General features: G+C 32.8%; 3 long non-coding RNA genes across 3 annotated transcripts; 1 reads left to right on the top strand and 2 right to left on the bottom strand.

The window, feature by feature from the left end:
* Positions 1-664: 664 nt before the first annotated feature.
* LOC142242527 (uncharacterized) lies at positions 665-1,608 on the bottom strand. Its single transcript, XR_012724135.1, has 3 exons — positions 1,035-1,608; positions 895-969; positions 665-815 (listed from the first exon to the last, which is right to left on the bottom strand). It is a non-coding gene; the product is annotated as an uncharacterized LOC142242527 (long non-coding RNA).
* A 1,303-nt stretch (positions 1,609-2,911) lies between these two features.
* On the top strand, positions 2,912-4,328 carry LOC142242532 (uncharacterized). Its single transcript, XR_012724141.1, has 3 exons — positions 2,912-2,978; positions 3,832-3,937; positions 4,003-4,328. It is a non-coding gene; the product is annotated as an uncharacterized LOC142242532 (long non-coding RNA).
* A 3,780-nt stretch (positions 4,329-8,108) lies between these two features.
* Positions 8,109-9,111, bottom strand: LOC142242529 (uncharacterized). The gene is made up of 3 exons (XR_012724137.1): positions 8,853-9,111; positions 8,683-8,788; positions 8,109-8,617 (listed from the first exon to the last, which is right to left on the bottom strand). It is a non-coding gene; the product is annotated as an uncharacterized LOC142242529 (long non-coding RNA).
* Positions 9,112-21,533: the final 12,422 nt, after the last annotated feature.

Here is a 21,533-nt window from a genome sequence, read left to right as displayed (position 1 = left end):
AGCTTTTTCTTTTTGTTTTAAATTTTTATAAATAACAATTTTAAATTACTTTTTTTTAAGTTTGCATGCTTTTTACATAATTGTGTTTGTTTTCTTTCATAAAAATGATTTTTATCTGAATAATAATATTTCAAATATTTTTTTAATGATTTGCCTTTTTTAGCTTTTTGTACATAAATTAATAATATAAGCTTTCAAATTGATTTCAAAAATTTGCCTTTTTGATTTTAGTATTCATTTTATCAAATGAGATTTCAAAAACTTTTCTTTTTTTAAAAAATTACTTTTTATACTTTGCATTTTTATTAGTTATTCTTTCTTTTATTTTTTTTTTAATGTAATTGAATCATTTGCGTTATTTAAGAAATTTTGAAGTTTTACTGATTTTCAGTTTTCTTTGTTTTTTTCTTTTACGTTTTTACAAAATGGAGAAATTGAAAAAAAGTGCAGCCACGTGATTTTGGGGTTACGTAAGAAGGCTAGTGTAAAATTTACGTTGTATTTTACTTTTTGTGAAACTTTTACTTTCGTGTTTGTTATTGTTCTTTAATATTTTTATAATTATTTTAATTTTTGAGTGGTCGATTTCTACTGTATTTGCTCATATGTATATTGTTTATGCATGTTGGAATATTTCTACTCACTTAACATTGTTTCCGAGTAGTAGAGGTTATTAACCTCGGGATTTCGAGTGCCTTCAGGGTAGATATGTCCCAAAACGCCATAGACCAGATGACAGGCGAATTCCTAATTAGCGAAACCAGTTGTGTCACAGGGTTTCTTAATCCCAAACTCCTTTAGTCTTGCCACAAATCCTATTATTCGCAACATATAATAATTAGATAAAAAGAAATGTAACATTTGTGCTGGCGCACATTGTTCATTTATTCTTACCCGAGGTGTATTTTATAAAATGACGAAAAGTTAACATAAATCCAATATATCCGCTTATTAATGTTGCAATAATATCTATATTTAAAAAAACAAAACACTATAATCCCGTCCAGAGTATTCTATAATTTCCACAACTTTACCGAAAAAAATAATATTTCCATATACCGATGCCGATTTAAAAATTCAAATTTGCAGGTTATTTTGCACTAACAACAATACTGCCAATTCAACTCCTATGTGGGAGTACCTTATTTGAACGCACTGACTTCGACTTTGACTTCACTAATGACAAGCGTGAGTTGCAATAAGTTGTGCTAAGCCTGTCTCACGACTTTGTGTAAGGTCAGTCTCCACAACTCTCTTTTTTAATCACAACTCTGCATTCGCTACTCCCCTTTCTATACAACCATGTATGATATGTGCGTTGCCCATTCTAACCAATAGATGGCACTCATGTGTACACAATGGTATTTTTAGACGTGATGTCTGGTAAGGTATAGGGTAATTCTACCGAAACCTTCCTATCAAATCATGATGATGGCAACAGTTAATAAAGGGAAATGGCGAATCAGTCTTAATATCGACGTGTCGCGCAAAGAATATGAGACATGCCAGAAATTCCCCAGTAGGCAATGAAATACTTCATATATTTACAAGTTGTACAATAAATCATACGAATGGTAAAATTGTACGAAATGTATTTCATATGTTATATGGTGGCCGTCACACAGTACGTCTTTTATGATCAATTTGTTACCAGAGCAGTACAAATATCCTTCACCAGAACCTTTGGCGTTTATCTTCTTTCCATTAGCTAAAAATATTTCTCCGCCGACACCGTCATCAAATTTTTGAAAGAATTCGAAATTGCTACTCATATGACAACTTGCTCCAGAGTCTATATACCATGAATCTTGACACAACTTTTCACTCGAGTTTAAACAAAATTGGTTCGAGTTAAAATCTTCTGATGTTTTCTTGGCATTGTATTTGATTTCCATTTTAATTCTACAGTCTTTTTTAAAATGGCCGGTCTTACCGCAATTAAAGCATTTTACCGCTGTTTTCGTTTTTGATTTCAGAGCCAAATTTGATGGGATTATATTTTGATTAGCCTCATTTCTGCGTTTGAATTCTTGTACTAACTTTTCTTTGACAAGCTCCAAAGTCAAATCTGCATCTGGTCGAACTTCCAGGGCAGTAATAATAGAATTATACTCATCTGGTAGACTTCCCAATAAAAATGCAACCTGAAGATGATTTGCCAACGATTCTCCTAAACCATTTAGTCTATCTACCGTATCTAGCATTTCTGATATATGCGATTCAATATCTTGTCCAGGTCTCAACTGCATTCTGCATAACTTCTTTAATAACATGACCTTGTTCGACAATGTTGGCTTTTCGTGGACTTTCCTCAACGATTCCCAGTACTCTCGTGCCGTTTTTAAATTACGTAGATGTACTAACTGAGAGTCCTCAACCAACAAACCTATAGTAGCACGAGCTTTACCATCCTTAGTCACCCATGCAGCAGGGGCATCAGCAGGTTTTTCAGAGCAGATTATATCCCATAAATCATCTTTTATCAATAAAAGTTCTAGCTTGTATTTCCAGATTTGGTAATTATCTCCATTTAGTTTCTTGATACAGGATTTCACATCTTCCATTTTCGCAAAATTTTCTTTTAAACTCACAATTTTTAATAATTCATTCACTTAGCTGGGCCCATAACCTATTGGATATTAAACCTTATCCTTTCGGGTTAGTAAAAAGCGTCAGCGAACTTATTAAAACAAATGTTATAGTTTTATTTAATTCATAGAAAGTGTGAATACAGAATAATCAAGTTGACAAGAAGAAAAAAATTTTAGTATGTATATTCAAATTATTTTCTCAGAACAAAAATCTATTTCAAAGCTACTATTATAAAAATATTTCTATGTTATAAAGTGCTTTTTAACCAGGTAGTACAAATGTCCTACATTCAATACTTATTTGTGCAAGGAAGTTCGTGGTCAATTGCAAGAAATAAAAAAAAATGGAAAATTTTAGACAAATAAGCAAATAGTTTATAAAACTAGGTAAGTGAAAAAAAAATGAAATAAAACTTTAAGGAAGTCACTACCCTGCCAACATTTTTTGAATTTGGGGGCGCTTCTGAGAATCCCCAGTACGTCGAAAACAATCATATACGATATCAAAAACTCGTCGGAAAAGCGCCGTCACTATTGAGAAGTTGTACCACGCCAAGTTACTACAAAAAGGTTTCGCATGAGTGCAATTATTAGGTGCCTTTATAGATCAATTTAGAACGACGCCAATAAGAGACCCTCCAAACAATCAGAAAAAGCACATTTTAAGATAGTGGTAAAAGAATCATTGTGGTCGAGTAAAACACGTTTGTTTAGATATTTATTAATTTGATTAATCATTTACAAATTCTTAAAAATATAACATTTATACCACTATCACATCACATTTACCATAATTTTTTGCATTAATGATGATGTAGAGTTACAAGTAGCGAGTTACATGTTGCAGCGTCTATCAGCCAGTGTTTTTATTCGATGGAGGCAGCGTGTCTGTAAAATATTTGAAAAACAATCACTTTATTCCATTTGGAAAATCAAAAATTGTTCACCAATATACCTTTCACAATTTTAAGCGTAAAATCTATGTTTTCAGAACTTTTTTTTCGTTTTTATTTAAATAAAATATAACAAGCTGGTTGGGCTTGGCGTTTCACAAAAAATAAAATGGCTTTTGTAAAAGTAGTGATGGCAAAATACATGTATGAAGTACATTTTGTACTTTATGATATGCTGCCCCCCATCACAGTAGGATGGTTGTAGTGACACTTACGAGCCTGTGGTAGCGATGAAGACGAAATGGAACTTTGAAATGCTGGCAGGGTAAATGTATATATCTTTGCAGAAAACTAAAATTATGGATTCTACGTTCTTGAAAACATTAAAAAGTTGACCGATGAAAAAATGGTGGACAATTAACTGGAACTGCTTCAAATAGTTTATAATAATTGGTACGTCAATATGAAAAATTAAATCAACACTTTAGAGAAGTCACTAAATTTAAATCTCTTTGCAGAAAACTAAAATCTTTGGATGCTACATTCTTGCAAACATTAAGAAGCTGACCAATGAAAAATGAGTGGCTTATCGGCAAGAAAAAGTTTCCAGAAACTTTACACCCTGCCAACATTTTTTGAATTTGGGGGCGCTTCTGAGAATCCCCAGTACGTCGAAAACAATCATATACGATATCAAAAACTCGTCGGAAAAGCGCCGTCACTATTGAGAAGTTGTACCACGCCAAGTTACTACAAAAAGGTTTCGCATGAGTGCAATTATTAGGTGCCTTTATAGATCAATTTAGAACGACGCCAATAAGAGACCCTCCAAACAATCAGAAAAAGCACATTTTAAGATAGTGGTAAAAGAATCATTGTGGTCGAGTAAAACACGTTTGTTTAGATATTTATTAATTTGATTAATCATTTACAAATTCTTAAAAATATAACATTTATACCACTATCACATCACATTTAACATAATTTTTTGCATTAATGATGATGTAGAGTTACAAGTAGCGAGTTACATGTTGCAGCGTCTATCAGCCAGTGTTTTTATTCGATGGAGGCAGCGTGTCTGTAAAATATTTGAAAAACAATCACTTTATTCCATTTGGAAAATCAAAAATTGTTCACCAATATACCTTTCACAATTTTAAGCGTAAAATCTATGTTTTCAGAACTTTATTTTCGTTTTTGTTTAAATAAAGTATAACAAGCTGGTTGCGCTTGGCGTTTCACAAAAAATAAAATGGCTTTTGTAAAAGTAGTGATGGCAAAATACTTTCATGTACATTTTGTACTTTTTGATATGCTTCCCCCATCACAGTTCGCGATGGTTGTGGTGACATTTACGAGTCTGTGGTAGCGATGAGGATGAAATGGAACTTTGAAATGCTGGCAGGGCAAGTGCAACCAATTAAAATTGTTAAAAACAACAAATTGTTGAAATCAACAACTTCTGGATGAAAATGTGCATCACATCATCAGTTTAATTCATATGCTATTATCAGTTTAAAATGGATATTTTGTGAATTCCTTCTGCTGGAAATCAATTCTAACACCCGGTCCAGTACGTTCCTAATTTCAAATTGCCCGCATGTTAATAAATTTTAATGCTGTTTTATGACAACAAAAGGAAGGAAATCGAATTATCAATGCAAAAGTGTTTACTAATAATGTTTATGATATTTAAAGTTTTGTTGTTTGTTTGTTTTTTTTTCTTTGTTCTTATTTGTTGATATGTTTAATAAGATTATTATTTATCAATTGGTATTGTAGTGTATTATGTAGTGTAGTGTATTATTATATATTTTATTTTGATGAAAATGAATAAATTATACAAAATTCATAGAATTTTGGCTTTGACTTTCAATTTGAAGTGGGGATATCATTCATACAAATTTAGGTTGAAAAGTATTTGCAAAGATGTTAATTTTGAATTTGACTCGCATCGAAAATTGTTTGACAAATTATTGAGTAGCGATGCATTTCAATTTGAGGATAACACTTGAGATATTATTGCTAATGTGTTGAATTTCACTGTTGAGGGTAATGTCTGTTTTTTGTTGAGAACGCGACTTTCTCAACAATTTCTCAACTTGAATATTACCCTAATCCTTTGAAAAAAAGTTTGAAAAATTGTTGAAATTTAGCATTTTTCAAACGTTTGTGTTTATTGGGAACAGTGAAATTCAACACATTAGCAATAATATCTCAAGTGTTATCCTCAAATTGAAATGCATCGCTACTCAATAATTTGTCAAACAATTTTCGATGCGAGTCAAATTCAAAATTAACATCGTTGCAAATACTTTTCAACCTAAATTTGTATGAATGATATCCCCACTTCAAATTGAAAGTCAAAGCCAAAATTCTATGAATTTTGTATACACCCAGAAAAAAGTGACCCCTTCTTTAAGTTAAAATGAACTCATTGTGAAGAAAGTTGAACTTCGTATAGCGCCAAAGACATTTTTATTTGTTTGAACGATGTGATTTTCGTAGAAATTAGGAATAATGCATTTCATATATTAGTTAACATTTTCCTATATTTATATACCACTATACTACAGAATGAAAAAATTTAACTAATTTCAATTCATATATGGAATGATTTTATTGAAATTTTTTCATTCATTTCGACAAATCTTACACATTTGTGGTAAAACTTTTACTTCATAATTAGAACTGCTTACCTTCGTTTTTAAATACAATTTTATTTATTTCTATAAGCAATTTTATCTTCAATAAAAGACATGTTTTATTAATATATTGAATATATTTATTAAGAATCAACAGCATCGAATCTCTTTGAAATATTAGTTTATTATTCCACTATTTCCAATTTCCGTGTGATATTATCAACTGTAAAACGCACTTTTTCTTCTTCTTGTACTTTTCACTTTTAATAAGTTGCTGCCTAACGATTTTGTCCTCCTTTTACAATTTCAATACCTACAAATATAAAAAATCATAAAACATTTTTGTTGCAAAAGGTTAGCGTCACTGAATATTACCTGATAATTGAAGATTCCAAAATGAAGACAAATGAAAGGGTTGTTATTCTGCTGGTGTTTTCTTTCTTTATACACTATCACGAACATTGATAGATTTATTTAAAAAAACGAAAATTTTTCTCACTAATTTAAAATAACAAATATTTTATATATTTTATTTGTTATTTATTATATTATTTTACCATATTATTTTTTAACAATCTCTCCGTATACCAAAACAACGCGATTCCAACTAAAAAAACAACCGACGCGCAAATATATCGATTACACCCACGCGCAAACACATCGATTACGATGGCAGGTATCGATTACAGGTAGACAATAGAAATTTAGGAAAATTTCCTATATTCTAAGAAGTGTGTTTCCTTAAGTTTTGAAAGAATTGCATACTTCTTAGTACGAATGAACTAAAATATTTTTCTATGCCAAGTGTTGTTCGTATGTATGAAAAACTTTCTATTATAAAGGAAGTCGCAATTATCATTTTATAAGAAATTTTACTAATTTTGAGGAAACTTGGTTTTAGTTCGGTTTTTGTTTATTTTTACGAATGCTTTGTTATCGGTGAATAAAATTTTCTTTTTCAGTAGTAAATTCTTATACCCAGCGAAGAAAATAGTATGAGTAAAATTCCATGCCTTATTCTAGTTAATGAACTATTCCTAACTGCTTACAGTTTAGGATTTTTTTACTGAAACGAGTAAATTTTATTATTTTTCACAAAAATTTACCTTAATGGAAATAAAATGGATAAACTATATTGATGAAAATTTTTTCCTTTAGTTTCGAAGGCATTTTTTTCTGGTTGTAATTTATTCATTTTCATCAAAATAAAATATATAATAATGCACTACACTACATAATACACTACAATACCAATTGATAAATAATAATCTTATTAAACATATCAACAAATAAGAACAAAATAAAAACAAACAACAAAACTTTAAATATCTTAAACACTTTTGCATTGATAATTCGTTTTCCTTCCTTTTGGTGTCATAAAACAGCATTAAAATTTATTAACATGCGGGTAATTTGAAATTAGAAACGTCCCTGCCAACATTTTTTGAATTTGGGGGCGCTTCTGAGAATCCCCAGTACGTCGAAAACAATCATATACGATATCAAAAACTCGTCGGAAAAGCGCCGTCACTATTGAGAAGTTGTACCACGCCAAGTTACTACAAAAAGGTTTCGCATGAGTGCAATTATTAGGTGCCTTTATAGATCAATTTAGAACGACGCCAATAAGAGACCCTCCAAACAATCAGAAAAAGCACATTTTAAGATAGTGGTAAAAGAATCATTGTGGTCGAGTAAAACACGTTTGTTTAGATATTTATTAATTTGATTAATTATTTACAAATTCGTAAAAATATAACATTTATACCACTATCACATCACATTTAACATTATTTTTTGCATTAATGATGAGGTAGAGTTACAAGTAGCGAGTTACATGTTGCAGCGTCTATCAGCCAGTGCTTTTATTCGATGGAGGCAGCGTATCTGTAAAATATTTGAAAAACAATCACTTTATTCCATTTGGAAAATCAAAAATTGTTCACCAATATACCTTTCACAACTTTAAGCGTAAAATCTATGTTTTCAGAACTTTATTTTCGTTTTTATTTAAATAAAATATAACAAGCTGGTTGGGCTTGGCGTTTCACAAAAAATAAAAAGGCTTTTGTAAAACTAGTGATGTCAAAATACATGTATGAAGTAAATTTTGTACTTTATGATATGCTGCCCCCCATCACAGTATGATGGTTGTAGTGACATTTACGAGTCTGTGGTAGCGATGAAGATGAAATGGAACTTTGAAATGCTGGCAGGGGTACTGACCGCGTGTTAGAATTGATTTCCAGCAGAAGGAATTCACAAAATATCCATTTTAAACTGATAATAGCATATAAATTAAACTGACGATGTGCTGCACATTTTCATCCAGAAGTTTTTTGATTTCAACAATTTGTTGTTTTTAACAATTTTAATTGGTTGCACTTGTACTGTTTCTGGGAACTTTTTATTGTCGATAAGTCACTCATTTTTCATTGGTCAGCTTCTTAATGTTTGCAAGAATGTAGCATCCAAAGATTTTAGTTTTCTGCAAAGAGATTTAAATTTAGTGACTTCTCTAAAGGGTTGATTTAATTTTTCATATTGACGTACCAATTATTATAAACTATTTGAAACAGTTCCAGTTAATTGTCCACCATTTTTTCACCGGTCAGCTTTTTAATGTTTTCAAGAACGTAGAATCCATAATTTTAGTTTTCTGCAAAGAGATATACATTTAGTGACTTCCATAAAGTTTTATTTCATTTTTTATTTTCACTTACCTATTTTTATAAACTATTTGGTTATTTGTCTAAAATTTTCCATTTTTTTATTTCTTGCAATTGACCACGAACTTCGTTGCACAAATAAGTATTGAAAACCACATGGTTTTTTCGTTGCATTTTAGGCTAGTGTTTTGTCAAAGTTTTCTCATATTATCTTCAACACCTTTTCAAAGATTTCGTCAACATTTTGGCAAATGGGAAGTAATTCGCAAACAATTTGAAGATGTATTGAAGATGAGCTATTTCAAGTCAAGTTGAATTTATGTTGAAAATTATATTTACCCTCAAACTGAAAAATTGTTGCATTTGAAAAACGCTCATCCTGTGTTTATTGGGATGTAGTTAGAGTTGCCAAATGTTAGTTGTTCTGACAGATATCATTGATAGTTGATGGAACCACCTGCTTTCGGTTGGCAAATAATTCGGTTGAGGCAACGAATTTGTTTTCTGGGTGCAGGTAACAACAATGCCTACCCTACCAACATTTTTTGAATTTGACGGCGCTTCTGAGAATCCCCACCACGTCGAAAACAGTCGTATACGATATCCAAAACTTCTAGTAAAAGCGCCGTCACTATTGAGAAGTTGTACCACGCCAAGTTACTATAGTAACTTGGTATACCAAAAATGTCGCGGGAGTGCAATTATTACGTGCCTTTTAGTTAAATTTAGAATGACGCCAATAAGAGCCCCTTCAAACTATTAGAAAAAGTGAATTTTAAGATAGTTGTAAAAGAATCATTGTGGTCAAGTAAAACACGATTGTTTAGATGTTTATTAATTTGATTAAACATTTATAAATTCTTATAATCATAATCGCGTACTCTTCTAGTAAAAACTAGCAAGAGAGTAATGCGCTTTACAGACTATCAGTTATTCCGTATTAAGTTCGAGTTTAGCCGCTAAAATCGCCATTTTTCACGATTACTTTTCTTTAATAATCTATTTTAAGGAATACAAACATAGTGAAAATTTGCTTTGGGATATTTCCCATCAAGTTATAATGAAATACGCTACAAATATGTATAATTGTATGCCTTTTTTACTGATTTAGTTTTCACTTTATGCTTAGAACTAAATGTTTTCGCACGAAAAACTGTTATACTCCATATAAAAAACGTTAGCGCGGAATAAATGCGAAATCTTTGTTTTGAGCATTTTCAGACACATACTTATACAACCCTGGATTTTTCGCACGAAAAAATAGGCAGGCATATTATTTCGCATAAATAAGTTAACATCCCTGGGTTTGAGACCCTATTTACGGAGATAGATGAAGATATTCGTTTTTCGCAGAGACGAACTTAGTAGTAAGCCAGTGTACACTTAGTAGTAAGCCAGTGTACACGCACATATTTTATTTATGTATTGAATCATATCGTAAAATATAAACTTACTACTTAATCCTTAGACCACTACCACAGACATCTAGAAAGGACCCCATTATCCAAAATAACGCTTGGTTTAGATTATCAAAATTTCCATAGAAATAAAATTTTGGCAAAAGTTTCTATAGAAATAAAATGTTGACAAAATTTTCTATAGAATTTGTTATTTGTCCTGTAACCTTTTCAACCGTTGTTGCGCCACCACCCGATTTTGCAGCTTTGGCTGCTTGTTTCGCCAATTTCTCGTTCAGCCTTTATTTGTTCTCGCGATTTCATACTGGTTGTCGATTCCTTATTTTGTGTCTCAGGCACAGAGAGATTACTTTACTTGTTTCTACAAATGTTTCGGATATTCCCGTATTTTTGATTTTGCTTGTTTGACCAACTTTTTTGATTCAAGTTCAGCTCTTATTTGTTCTCGAGTCTTTCAGTATCCTTTGGAGTATTCTATTCATTTGATGTGGACTTAATTGAGGGTGTAGAATTTGCCATGATGTTGGGACTTTTAATCGTTTCGGCTTTTAAAATAGATTCGGTTTCCAATTTCAACTAAAGCTTAATTTCCGTATTTATTTCAGTCGTTGTTACTTGTCCAGGATTTATAATTCTTGATTTTTTATGCCGCTTATGTTTCTTATTGGATGACTTCACAGTGCAAAGCTTGAAAGAAAACAAAACTATTAAATGTGCAATCAAGATTTTACATTAGCTTACTTTTATTACCTTCATGGTAGAAATCCTTAGAGAAGCATAATATGGGAATAAAGCAATCAATGTTTCAAGATTTTCTGCAATCGAAGGTTTAAATGCAGGATGTTATCATTCAAAGAACAATACAAATACAAATTAATTTCACAACTACGGTAATCATCTGGATGTGACAGAAGCAATTACAAACAAACACATTGACAGTTGTTGTTTTTGTCCTAGTGATTTTACCTTTCTAAGTGTACACTGGTAGTAAGCATTAAGTGAAAACTGAATCAGTAAAAAAGGCATAAAAATTATACATATTTGTTACAAATTTTATTAGGGAGCCACCGTGGTGCAATGGTTAGCATGCCCGCCTTGCAAGGTCGTGGGTTCTATTCCTGCTACAGGTGGGTACTATGTTTGTTGGCACGAAAAAAACTTCACTTAACCATTCTTTCGCGTTGAAAAATGAGAGTGTTGACAATACATTTCGAACGAAGAAAACAGCTATTTTGGAGCTATTCCACGTTTATTTCTCCGCAATTTAATTGACAACATCGCCAAATGTCATACTATTTTTACTTATACATACGCAGCAGCTGATTGTTTACATACACGCATTCATGATAATTGTTTTGAAAAGTGTTTTTCTACCAGTTTTTGGATTGTTTTGCAAAAAAATCTCATACAGCACTGGACACTAATAATTGTTAAGAATAAAGCTCCAGCCGCTCTACCCCTGGTGTCTTACCACATTCTGCAACAGCTTTTACAACATGTGGTACATTGTCTTCGTCAGCTTTTCCAAATGGATACCGTCAATTTGTAACGCACATCAAAAAAACATAATTCCGGTGTTATGCTAACTTTTACATCATGAGCAGCAATGGACTCATTCATCAACAAACTTAATTTGTTGGTATCCACAATATCTACACAATCGCATTGCAATACCATGCTGTTGCCGCCTCACTAGCAATTTCAAATCCAGTGGTCACCACCACGGTTCCCACAAAGGATAATAACGCCATTTCATTTGCCAATGTTGTTACATCGGGGGAACAACCAACTTAAGCCCATAACTCAAGTTCAAGGGTAGTTCCTAAGCCAAAGTCACTGTTCCCGACTTATATTTCGCCACAAAGGGATGTTAGTGTTCTATACCAGACTCTTCGTTGACTGAAATTAATACATTGAGAAGCAATTGGCTGGTTTACTGAAGGATGTTATACTCTGCCAATGTATAAGTTCCAATAACTATTTCAGTCACGTTATGAAATTCAACCAGTGTTTTGAATTGATAAAATGCAAGAATGCCGCTTACTGAAATTTAAAAGCCACAACGAAATTAAATCGTTTCATTCCAGCCTATCGCAATCATTTTGGACAAATGGTGAATACAAGAAAATTATTTTGCTACTTAAATAAAAATTATTTAATTATTTGCTATAAACATTTATTTTGGATATAACTTTGTTCAGAAAAATTTACTAATTTTATATTAAAAAGTATAAAACGTATAAGACCACCCAATTACCTATACCCCGGTATATAAAAATAAAACAAGTTCGATTATAATTTTATTATGATTTTTTATTAATTTGTACATTTATACACTAATTAAAGACCCTAGAACACAATGTTTTCTTTTCTGGATTATCAGCTTTCTTTCATTAATATTGTTATATTTAAAAATTTTTAATTATCATTTCTCATATTTAGCTTTCATGTTGTTTCCATTAAAAATTAAAATTGCATTAACATTTCTTTTGTTCAGTTCTCATTCATTTACGCCTCTTACACACAAAAAACGAGCTCGCTTAACAAATGGAAAAGGGAGCAATTACGAGGAGCGGTAAAATAATAAAAAAATACAATTCATTTCTTTGTAAAAAATGGGTGTTGAATGTAGAAGCACTGGGTTTACAGAGATAAGACGAAATCGTTTTTAAGCATATTTTAAAAAAGAAATCTTCATCGATTACATCTGCAGTATTATGACAATTAGCTTCTTCTACTTCTTCGTGTTCTATGCAAACATTATGTTGCATAACATTAGTCAATTCTAAATTAGCAGGGGATGATGATAAATGGTGGCCTGGTTGTATCTCTACAATATGACGCTGATGGAATGCTATTGTTGCTGATGGCTGAAGCGATTATGGTACTGTTGTAATAGGCGGAGTTTCCAACGGGCACCGGTCGCCGATTGGAAACTCCTAGAAGACATTCCTTAGGGGTAAAATTTCACCCAGCCACTTCTTCGCCAGCAAAATCCAATTTAACAACATCACCTGGTAAACATTCCTCCACATCAACTTCATTCTCTGCCGTATTTATACGGTTCAATGTCATTGTAATATCTGGACCAGACTTAAGTCCCACGGTAGCTCCTGCTAAAGCCATTGTAGTGGTGGGAACAACAACATTCGATCCAGCTGCTGGTGATACTATTGTGGATGATTGTGAAACCACCATTGCATTAGTATTGCATTTGTATTACTAACGGCAGCAACAGTCGATATTGCATTTGAAGAATTAGTAATAGTGGCTAATGTTGGAGTAGTATTTGCTGCCACCCCAATGGGACCACTCACTACTTGGGCGGCCGTTGTATTTGGTTGTTGCAATACAATATTTGCGGTCACAGCCACTGTGGTCGTGGCAGGTGTTGAGTGTGCTATGTTGGAGTTGTTCACTGTAGCTGATGTAGTGGCTGCAATTGTGGGTGTCAGGGATGTGAGGGCAGATGCTACTGTGGCAGAAACGGCTACAGAACCAGATGCTGTTATATATGTTATATACATATAGCACTCCGTTATTTTTATTTCGTCAATCGAATTGCATTTTTAAATAACAACGCGAACCACTTTTGTATTCTAATTTAACACAAATCATTTGAATAAATCAATTATTTCTTAATTCACATTACAAATGGCGCCATGTTTTGAAACTAACTAATCTCAACATATGGAAGGATTTAAAGCCGACCTAATTAGGGACTATGCACTTTATGTCAGTTTTTCAACTCGAAAAAAAACAAAGTACCACAAATGAAAAAATATTTCGGTAGTTTTTCGCATTTTTGGTTTTGTATGGGATTTCGCTTCGGAAACCGAACATAGTACCTACCTTACGACCGAACACCAAAAAGTTTTTCAACGGTGGATTATCCCACCTCAGTAATGCTGGTGACATTTCTGAGGGTTTCAAAGCTTCTCTAAGTGGTTTCACTGCAATGTGGAACGCCGTTCGGACTCGGCTATAAAAAGGAGGTCCCTTGTCATTGAGCTTAACATGGAATCGGGCAGCGCTCAGTGATAAGAGAGAAGTTCACCACTGTGGTATCACAATGAACTGAATAGTCTAAGTGAGCCTGATACATCGGGCTGCCACCTAACCTAACCTAACCTACAAATTTTATTATAACTTGATGAGGAATAGCCCAAAGCAAATTTTAACAAAGTTTGTATTCCTTAAAATGGATTATTAAAGAAAAGTAATCGTGAAAAAATGACGATTTTAGAGGCTAAACTCTAACTTAATACCCAACTTTAGGTGAGTATTAAGTTCGAGTTTAGCTGTGTTGCACGTTCAAATCAAACAAAGTACCTCGGCATGTCGAAAGGTATTACGGCCAGCTCAGTTGGTCCAAGGCGCAGTTTTGTACCCCGATGATTTGGGCAAACATAGAAATTCACATGCCTTATTCTGAATGCCTTACAGAGCGTATAGCTAAAACTATTCCAAACAGAAATCTATCTTGAGAAGACAGGTGGTATCTCTCTGGGGTGCACTTTTCCCATCCCATTTTATAATCTTTCACACCTGCGACATATAAAGCACCCTGAGTTTTAATATATGCCCCTAGTAAAACAAGTACTATTTACAATTCATAATTCAATTCAAATGTATTCCCTTTTATTAATTCACTTAGAAAATCATTTTAAATAACTATAGCCTAAATTATTTATACGTATCGACGAAAAGTATCCAGAATAAAAATATTGTTTTAATGAAATTTATAAATAGTTCCAAATAAATCAAATTGATGTATAATTAGACGTATAAAGAAATAATCATTTAAAAAAAAATTAATCGACAAAATCAATAATAATAATAGAAACAAATCTTTGTAAATAGAGTGTAAATACCTTGTATTTAATATTTGGGCAATGCTTATATTCACCACTGTTCATCCATTCATTTACATTTATCTCATTATGTTAAAATGCATAATACACAAATTTCGGTGTAATGGCCATTCATCGATTCATGTAAGTTTAAAGAAATCTGCAAAGAAAAAAAAAACAAACACACAAAAAAACAACAAAAATCGTCGTACCAGCAGCACCCAAGTATTAACCCTATTATTTACACTCTACAATTTACCTCTCTTTAGTATTAAAGTGATTTTAACATATAATGATGTGTAATGGAATTGAAACATATGTCGATCAGAGTGTATAATAGCGAGGAAAAGACTTCATTTACGCTGGTTCAAATTTCGTTCAATCTGAAATTCTCTCTATTGCTAACAATATGCACGATAGTCGGGGTATTAATTAAGTTCCCAATTATTCTCTAATACTGCTTCTACCACATGGGGCTGGGAAATTGTTCCAGCAATGGTGAGGGTGGGGAGACGTTGATGTACCGTTTTCCTTACTGCTACACAGGTCTTGTCGATCATAAATTTCTCGATTAAAAATATATAATGAATTAAGCATTAAGATCCATGCATGATCGCTTGGGGAAAGATAGGGATAGAGAAGACTGTACTTTTCATCTATTTATGGGCCTTCTTATACCACACTACCGCTGCTTCCCTCTTTAGTTTATTTATTATAATGAACTTCGTGAAAACACTTTGACACGGTCAGATCGTGTAGTCCAAAAAACGCTATAGAATTTAATATTTTCATTAAATTCCAATTTATAACACAATCTCTGACTTACTTCGTTGCAAGTTCTCTTTTATAATTTATTCTTGCTGTTACAAGAACCTAAGCCACAGAAAAATGAATGTATTTAATACGTGTTATTAAAATATTTCTATTTTTTATATAGCAAAATAATTAACGCACGATATTAATTAACTTAATATTTGATTTATCGCGGTCTTCAAAACTACACATCCGACGACAAACGAATAACTTTACTCGGCTCTCAAATCTAAATTTTATTAAGACAGCGTGAGCTAGCACGCGATGGCCACAGGTGTCAAGTCAACGATATCCATAATTTAGGTGGTAATAATCGATAAACATCTTCGAAGCATTTATGTAATCGTCCTACCAAATAAATTTCCGATATGCCCTACCGTTAAGATCAAATTTGTCACAGCCCGGAGGCTACTGCCATCTGGAGTGAGGAACTGAGTTGCCGTACGCTGGTCAAAGATAATTGAGAAGAAGATGCAGTCTTGTCATAGCAAAACTGAAGCACCAGAGGACTCTGCCAACAAAATATCATGAAGTTTGCGTCGACGTGTCTCTCAAATGTACTGCCGTTTGCGTCGGAAAATATCAAAATTTGTGTTTTTCATAAATTTCTGAATAAAATCCCACAAAAGCAATACCAAAACGATTGTAGAAAATTAAAATAAAACGTATGTGTATATTAAAGCGAATATTCATTATGGTTTTATGTGAATATTGCCGTTTAAATTTATTCCTGGGCAGAGCTGCTGTGGAAAAAATTGACAAATAAAACAATTTTTTTCTCATAGCCCTCTACACCTTGACATTTGTTTTCTCTTTATAAGAGCACAATGCTTAATCTTGTTATATTCAATTATCTTTGCGCTGGTTGCTGAACAGTGTTGCCGGCTTTTGGCTCAGTCTGTGGGGCGCGGTTCATTGGCAACTCAGTCCTCTGGCAGCTGACAAAAAAACTAAACATTCAACCAGCTTTGGAGGACAGCACAAAGACCAACAGTACGTATCACAAAAATCAACATCCACCTAACTTACTACCCATATTGGCTTGCTGGCATGCCGGATTTCCAAGGCATGTCATGGCCTGACCCTCCCCAACCATGGTGTCCCCTTGGCCCATCAACTCGGGACACCCCAAATGCTACTCACCTGTCTGTTAAATCACCTTTTCCCCCTTTCCCTTATAACTCCTTTAGCCTTCCATATTTAATAATTTAACATCAATGCTATTTCTTTTCAAATAACGTTATAAACAGATTTTTTATTACCCCTTTTTTTCTCTTTCAGATTAATTGGAATCATGGAATTGCAGAAAACTAATTAAGGCAAAAATGTACAATTTTTCTCCAAAAAAAAAAAAACAATTCATAAAAGATAAGTATTTTATCAAAACCAATTTTCCAATTTATAAACAGATTATGCTCAAATTCTTCCACAGACAGCATCCGCAACTATTTCGTCAGGACCTCACGAAATCGTTTCTTCGGTCTAATGTCTTTCCGTCCGTCCGTCTAAATCACGTAAGTATTAGTAACGTCAAAATATATCTTCCACAAATAAAACATATAACCTTTTTTTTTAGTAGCTCTTATTTCTTGTTCCTGCGGGGACAAACATTAAGACGTTAAAAGTGACCCACATTTCCTGTCCCATTAACTTCAAACTTAGTATTAGGGTGAGCTCAGCCTAAACACTATTTTTCATGCCCAAACCAGGCGCAACTAAACAAAACCGCGCTAATGAATACCCCCTTTTGCTAACACAGAAACCTGGCATAACTCAAATAACAATTAGATTTATTTATTTTATTTACAGAAGCTCCTGTCTATGTCTGTCCGTCAGTCTAAGTCAAAATAAATGTACGAGTATTCCGAGTATGACAACAGACGAAACAGAGGTACCTGAGGCGCTGTAGGTTGACCAGCGCTATTTACACCAAAGATGCATAGGATCATAAACAGCCTAGAAGACGGAAAGCTATGCCGCAGCCAACACTCTGCAAATTCCTGGAGAGCAGCAAATATTCGCCAGCTGGGAAAGACTGGAGCCGATGGCAATCGCAATATAGCAGTGGAGGTGGACAACAACAGGCAAGTAGTCTTTTATTGAATGTTCTTATGACTTATTAATTTATATTTTTTTGTGATTGATTTCACTAATGTTGACTTCTTATTTCTCTTTTCAGGTTTTAGCAATAACTAGTCTTTTAAGCTATATTAAGCATTTATATTGTTGTTTTAATATTATTACATTTATATTATTGCTTTTAGTTAAGAATGTTTAATAACCACACTTTGATTCAACATTATACTTTGCAATATTGTTTATTTATTATATTATTTAGTTTATTTCTCGTTAAAAACTTTCAAACAAAACTGTCTTTATGTTATTGTTTATACAAAATTGTATGCGTTTGTATCTTTGTATCTCAGGTTATTATGTGGATAAATTTATTCAATAAAATGCAATCAACCAACACAATTCTTCCTTTTTTTTTCTTGTCACACCAACCACTCTTCTCAGCATCCAAACTCAGAATAATCTGACGCTCCAAAACCTCCATTATTGACGCTGCATTCGCCATAATCTTCTCCATTTCCCAGCCATCGCGAAATTTGATTCCAATCCCCAACAAAAACATCCCAATAAACACAAACGTTTGAAAAATACTAAAATGCAATAATTTTTCAAACATTTTTTCAAAGGATTAGGGTAATATTTAAGTTGAGAAATTGTTGAGAAAATCGCGTTCTCAACAAAAAACAGACATTACCCTCAATAGTAAAATTCAACACATCAGCAATAATTTCTCAATTGTAATCCCCAAATTGCAATGCATCGTTCCTTAATAATTTCTCAAACAGTTTTCAATGTGAAACAAATTAAAAATTAATATTGTTGCGAATATTTTCTAACCACAATTTGTATGAAATTCAATCCCATTTCTAACTGAAAGTCAACGCTAAATTTCTAGGGATTTTGTATAATTTATTAATTTTTTTTTCGGTAAAAAATAGAATAGTATTAAAAATAAACTTTAATAATATATAAAAATAATAATATAATACCAATCAAAACATAATTATCTTATTTAACTATTAATAAATAAAACTATCAATACAACTTTAAATATCTTAAACATTTTTACATGTGTAATTCGATTTCCTCCATAATGTTGGTGTCACATAACTATTAATTAATTAATTAATTATTAATTAATATGCTGGCAGTTTGAAATAATTACTATCGAGGAACTTGCTGGCCTGCGTGTTGTAATAGATTCCAGCAAGAGCAATTCACAAAATAAGAAACTGATGGCGGGATGTAAATTGATGTAATGCACATTTTCATCCAGAAGTTCTTGATATGGGAATTGTTGCACTTTGAAAGTTTTCTGGAAACTTTTCCTTGTTGTTTATTTCATCGGCCAACATCTTCCAAGAATATAGCATCCAATGATTTTAGTTTTGTGCAAACAATCGAGTTTAGTGATTTCCATTAAGTTTTCATTTCACTTTTTATTTTGACTTACCAATTATAGTTAGCTTTTTGGATTAATTCCAGTCTATTGTCCAAAATATTTCGTATTTTTGTATTTCTTCCAACTGACCCACAAAATTCGATTTCCTCAAGAACGTTGGTGTCGCAAAATGGTCATAAAATTCATTAAAATTCCGGCAATTTGCAACTAACGTGCTGGCCAGAGAGTTAGAATAAATTTCTAGCAATATGAATTCACAAAATAACAAATTGAACCGATGATGCGATGTAAATTAAACTATCGATGTGATTTATCATCCAGTTGGTATGGGAAAGCATAACCAGCCTCTTAATTTTTCCAAGCAGCAGCATCCAAAGATTTTAGTTGTCTGCAAAGAGATTTGAGTTTAGTGACTTCCTTAAAGTTTTCATTTCGTGTTTTATTTTTACTTACCAATTATTATAAAATATTTTAAGAAATTTCAGTTGATTATTGATTATCAAAAAATTTCCACATTTTATTATTTCTTCCACGAACTTCGTTGCACAAAGTAGTATTGAAAACCATGTGGTTTTTTCGTTGCATTTCATGGTAGTGTTTTGTCAAAGTTTTCTCCAATTATCTTCAACACATTTTCAAAGTTTTCGTCAATATTTTGGCGGTTTGGAAGTGATCCGCAAACAATTTGAAAATGTATTGAAGATGACTTGTTTCAAGTCAAGTTGAATTTATGTTGAAAATGATATTTATCCTCAAACTGAAAAGGTGTTGTATTTGAAAAACGCTCATCCTGTGTTTATTGGGATATCTTTGTTTTTGCCAGGGATGGATAACCATATTCATCATACGTTTTCCGCTTTCCGCCACCAGATGGCGCTAAAAACATAAAAATCAAAACAATATTCGGCCGCACATGACAAACCCAACCATCTTTTGAACATCACTGTCAGAGGATGGGAGGGAAAACAGTGCGCCAACCAAAAAAAATCAAAACAAAAAAACGCTGTATTCATCTATTTTCACTACGATACCTACTGAAAGAGCTAAATCCGTCTCCCACCGACACAAATTCCCTAATTCCACTCACACTACCCTTAAATACTTTTTTTCATATTTCAGATCAATTTTTTTTCATTTTATTTTAATTTATTACATTCTTTTTTCGTACTTTAAATTTATATTTGATTTCGATTTTAATTCATATGCTATTTATCCTTAATTAGACGTTTAAATTCCTAACCTCTTTTAATAACCCCTTTTTTGCAAGCTTCTTTTCCATTCTCAGAAACTAATAGTACCAGTTGACCATCCTGAGAGCCCTATCGCCACCACCCGAGATCATGCGTTCCATATGTCCCTTAATGCCATAGAGATAGAAGGACGGGTCCCCATCTTGAGGTGTACAAGCACGTTCTCCCGTGGTTCGATCGACTTTGATAACCGAGTGAAGTGGCATATCTTAGTCACAACTTGTGTATGCATCACATCCTCTGATGAAACCGTGGAACAGTCCCGCACTCGCGAGTGTAGAGGCCATTTATGCCAATAACCATCAACATATCCCGGAAAAACAGGTAAGCTCATGGTAAGTACCTCATGACAAAACTTTTACATGCCACCTCAATTTCATATATATCAACCGAAAATATTACTCTATTATTCTCGCCATCCCCAACTCCTGTTCACATATATTCTAATATTCGTATCAAACTATATTACAGTAGTATATACCAATCCACCGAAATTTCACCTCCTTTTACCTCGTTACTTTTATTTACCTATACAACAGCATTGTTCTTTCCTAGCTCGATGGTTTTCTACTTACATTATATCCACTCCAGATCGACTTTATCCTTAATCGAGGCATATCCATTTTATAATATCAGGTAAAAATTAATCACTATTTCATTAAAATTATTTTAGCTAATTCCTTGAAGTTTCCTATTTTACAGATCCCTATTCTAAACTTAATTACTAGCGATCTTGGACACCGAGATGAAGAAAATTGCTACTGAGGTAAGTTACTGAATTACTACTTTTCTATTATTTCCTTCTATTACACATTTCGGACCGCACACCTTATTGTTTAAGATCCTTCGCGTGATAAACGCCCAAAGATTTTCCTTTTAGATCTTCGATTTCGTATAAACAATTTCCAACCGGTTTCACGATTCTG

This window comes from Haematobia irritans, unplaced genomic scaffold (genome assembly GCF_050003625.1).
Source record: "Haematobia irritans isolate KBUSLIRL unplaced genomic scaffold, ASM5000362v1 scaffold_32, whole genome shotgun sequence".
NCBI lineage: Eukaryota > Metazoa > Arthropoda > Insecta > Diptera > Muscidae > Haematobia > Haematobia irritans.
Note: the sequence above shows the minus strand (reverse complement) of the source record. Positions and strands in the feature narration are given on the sequence as shown.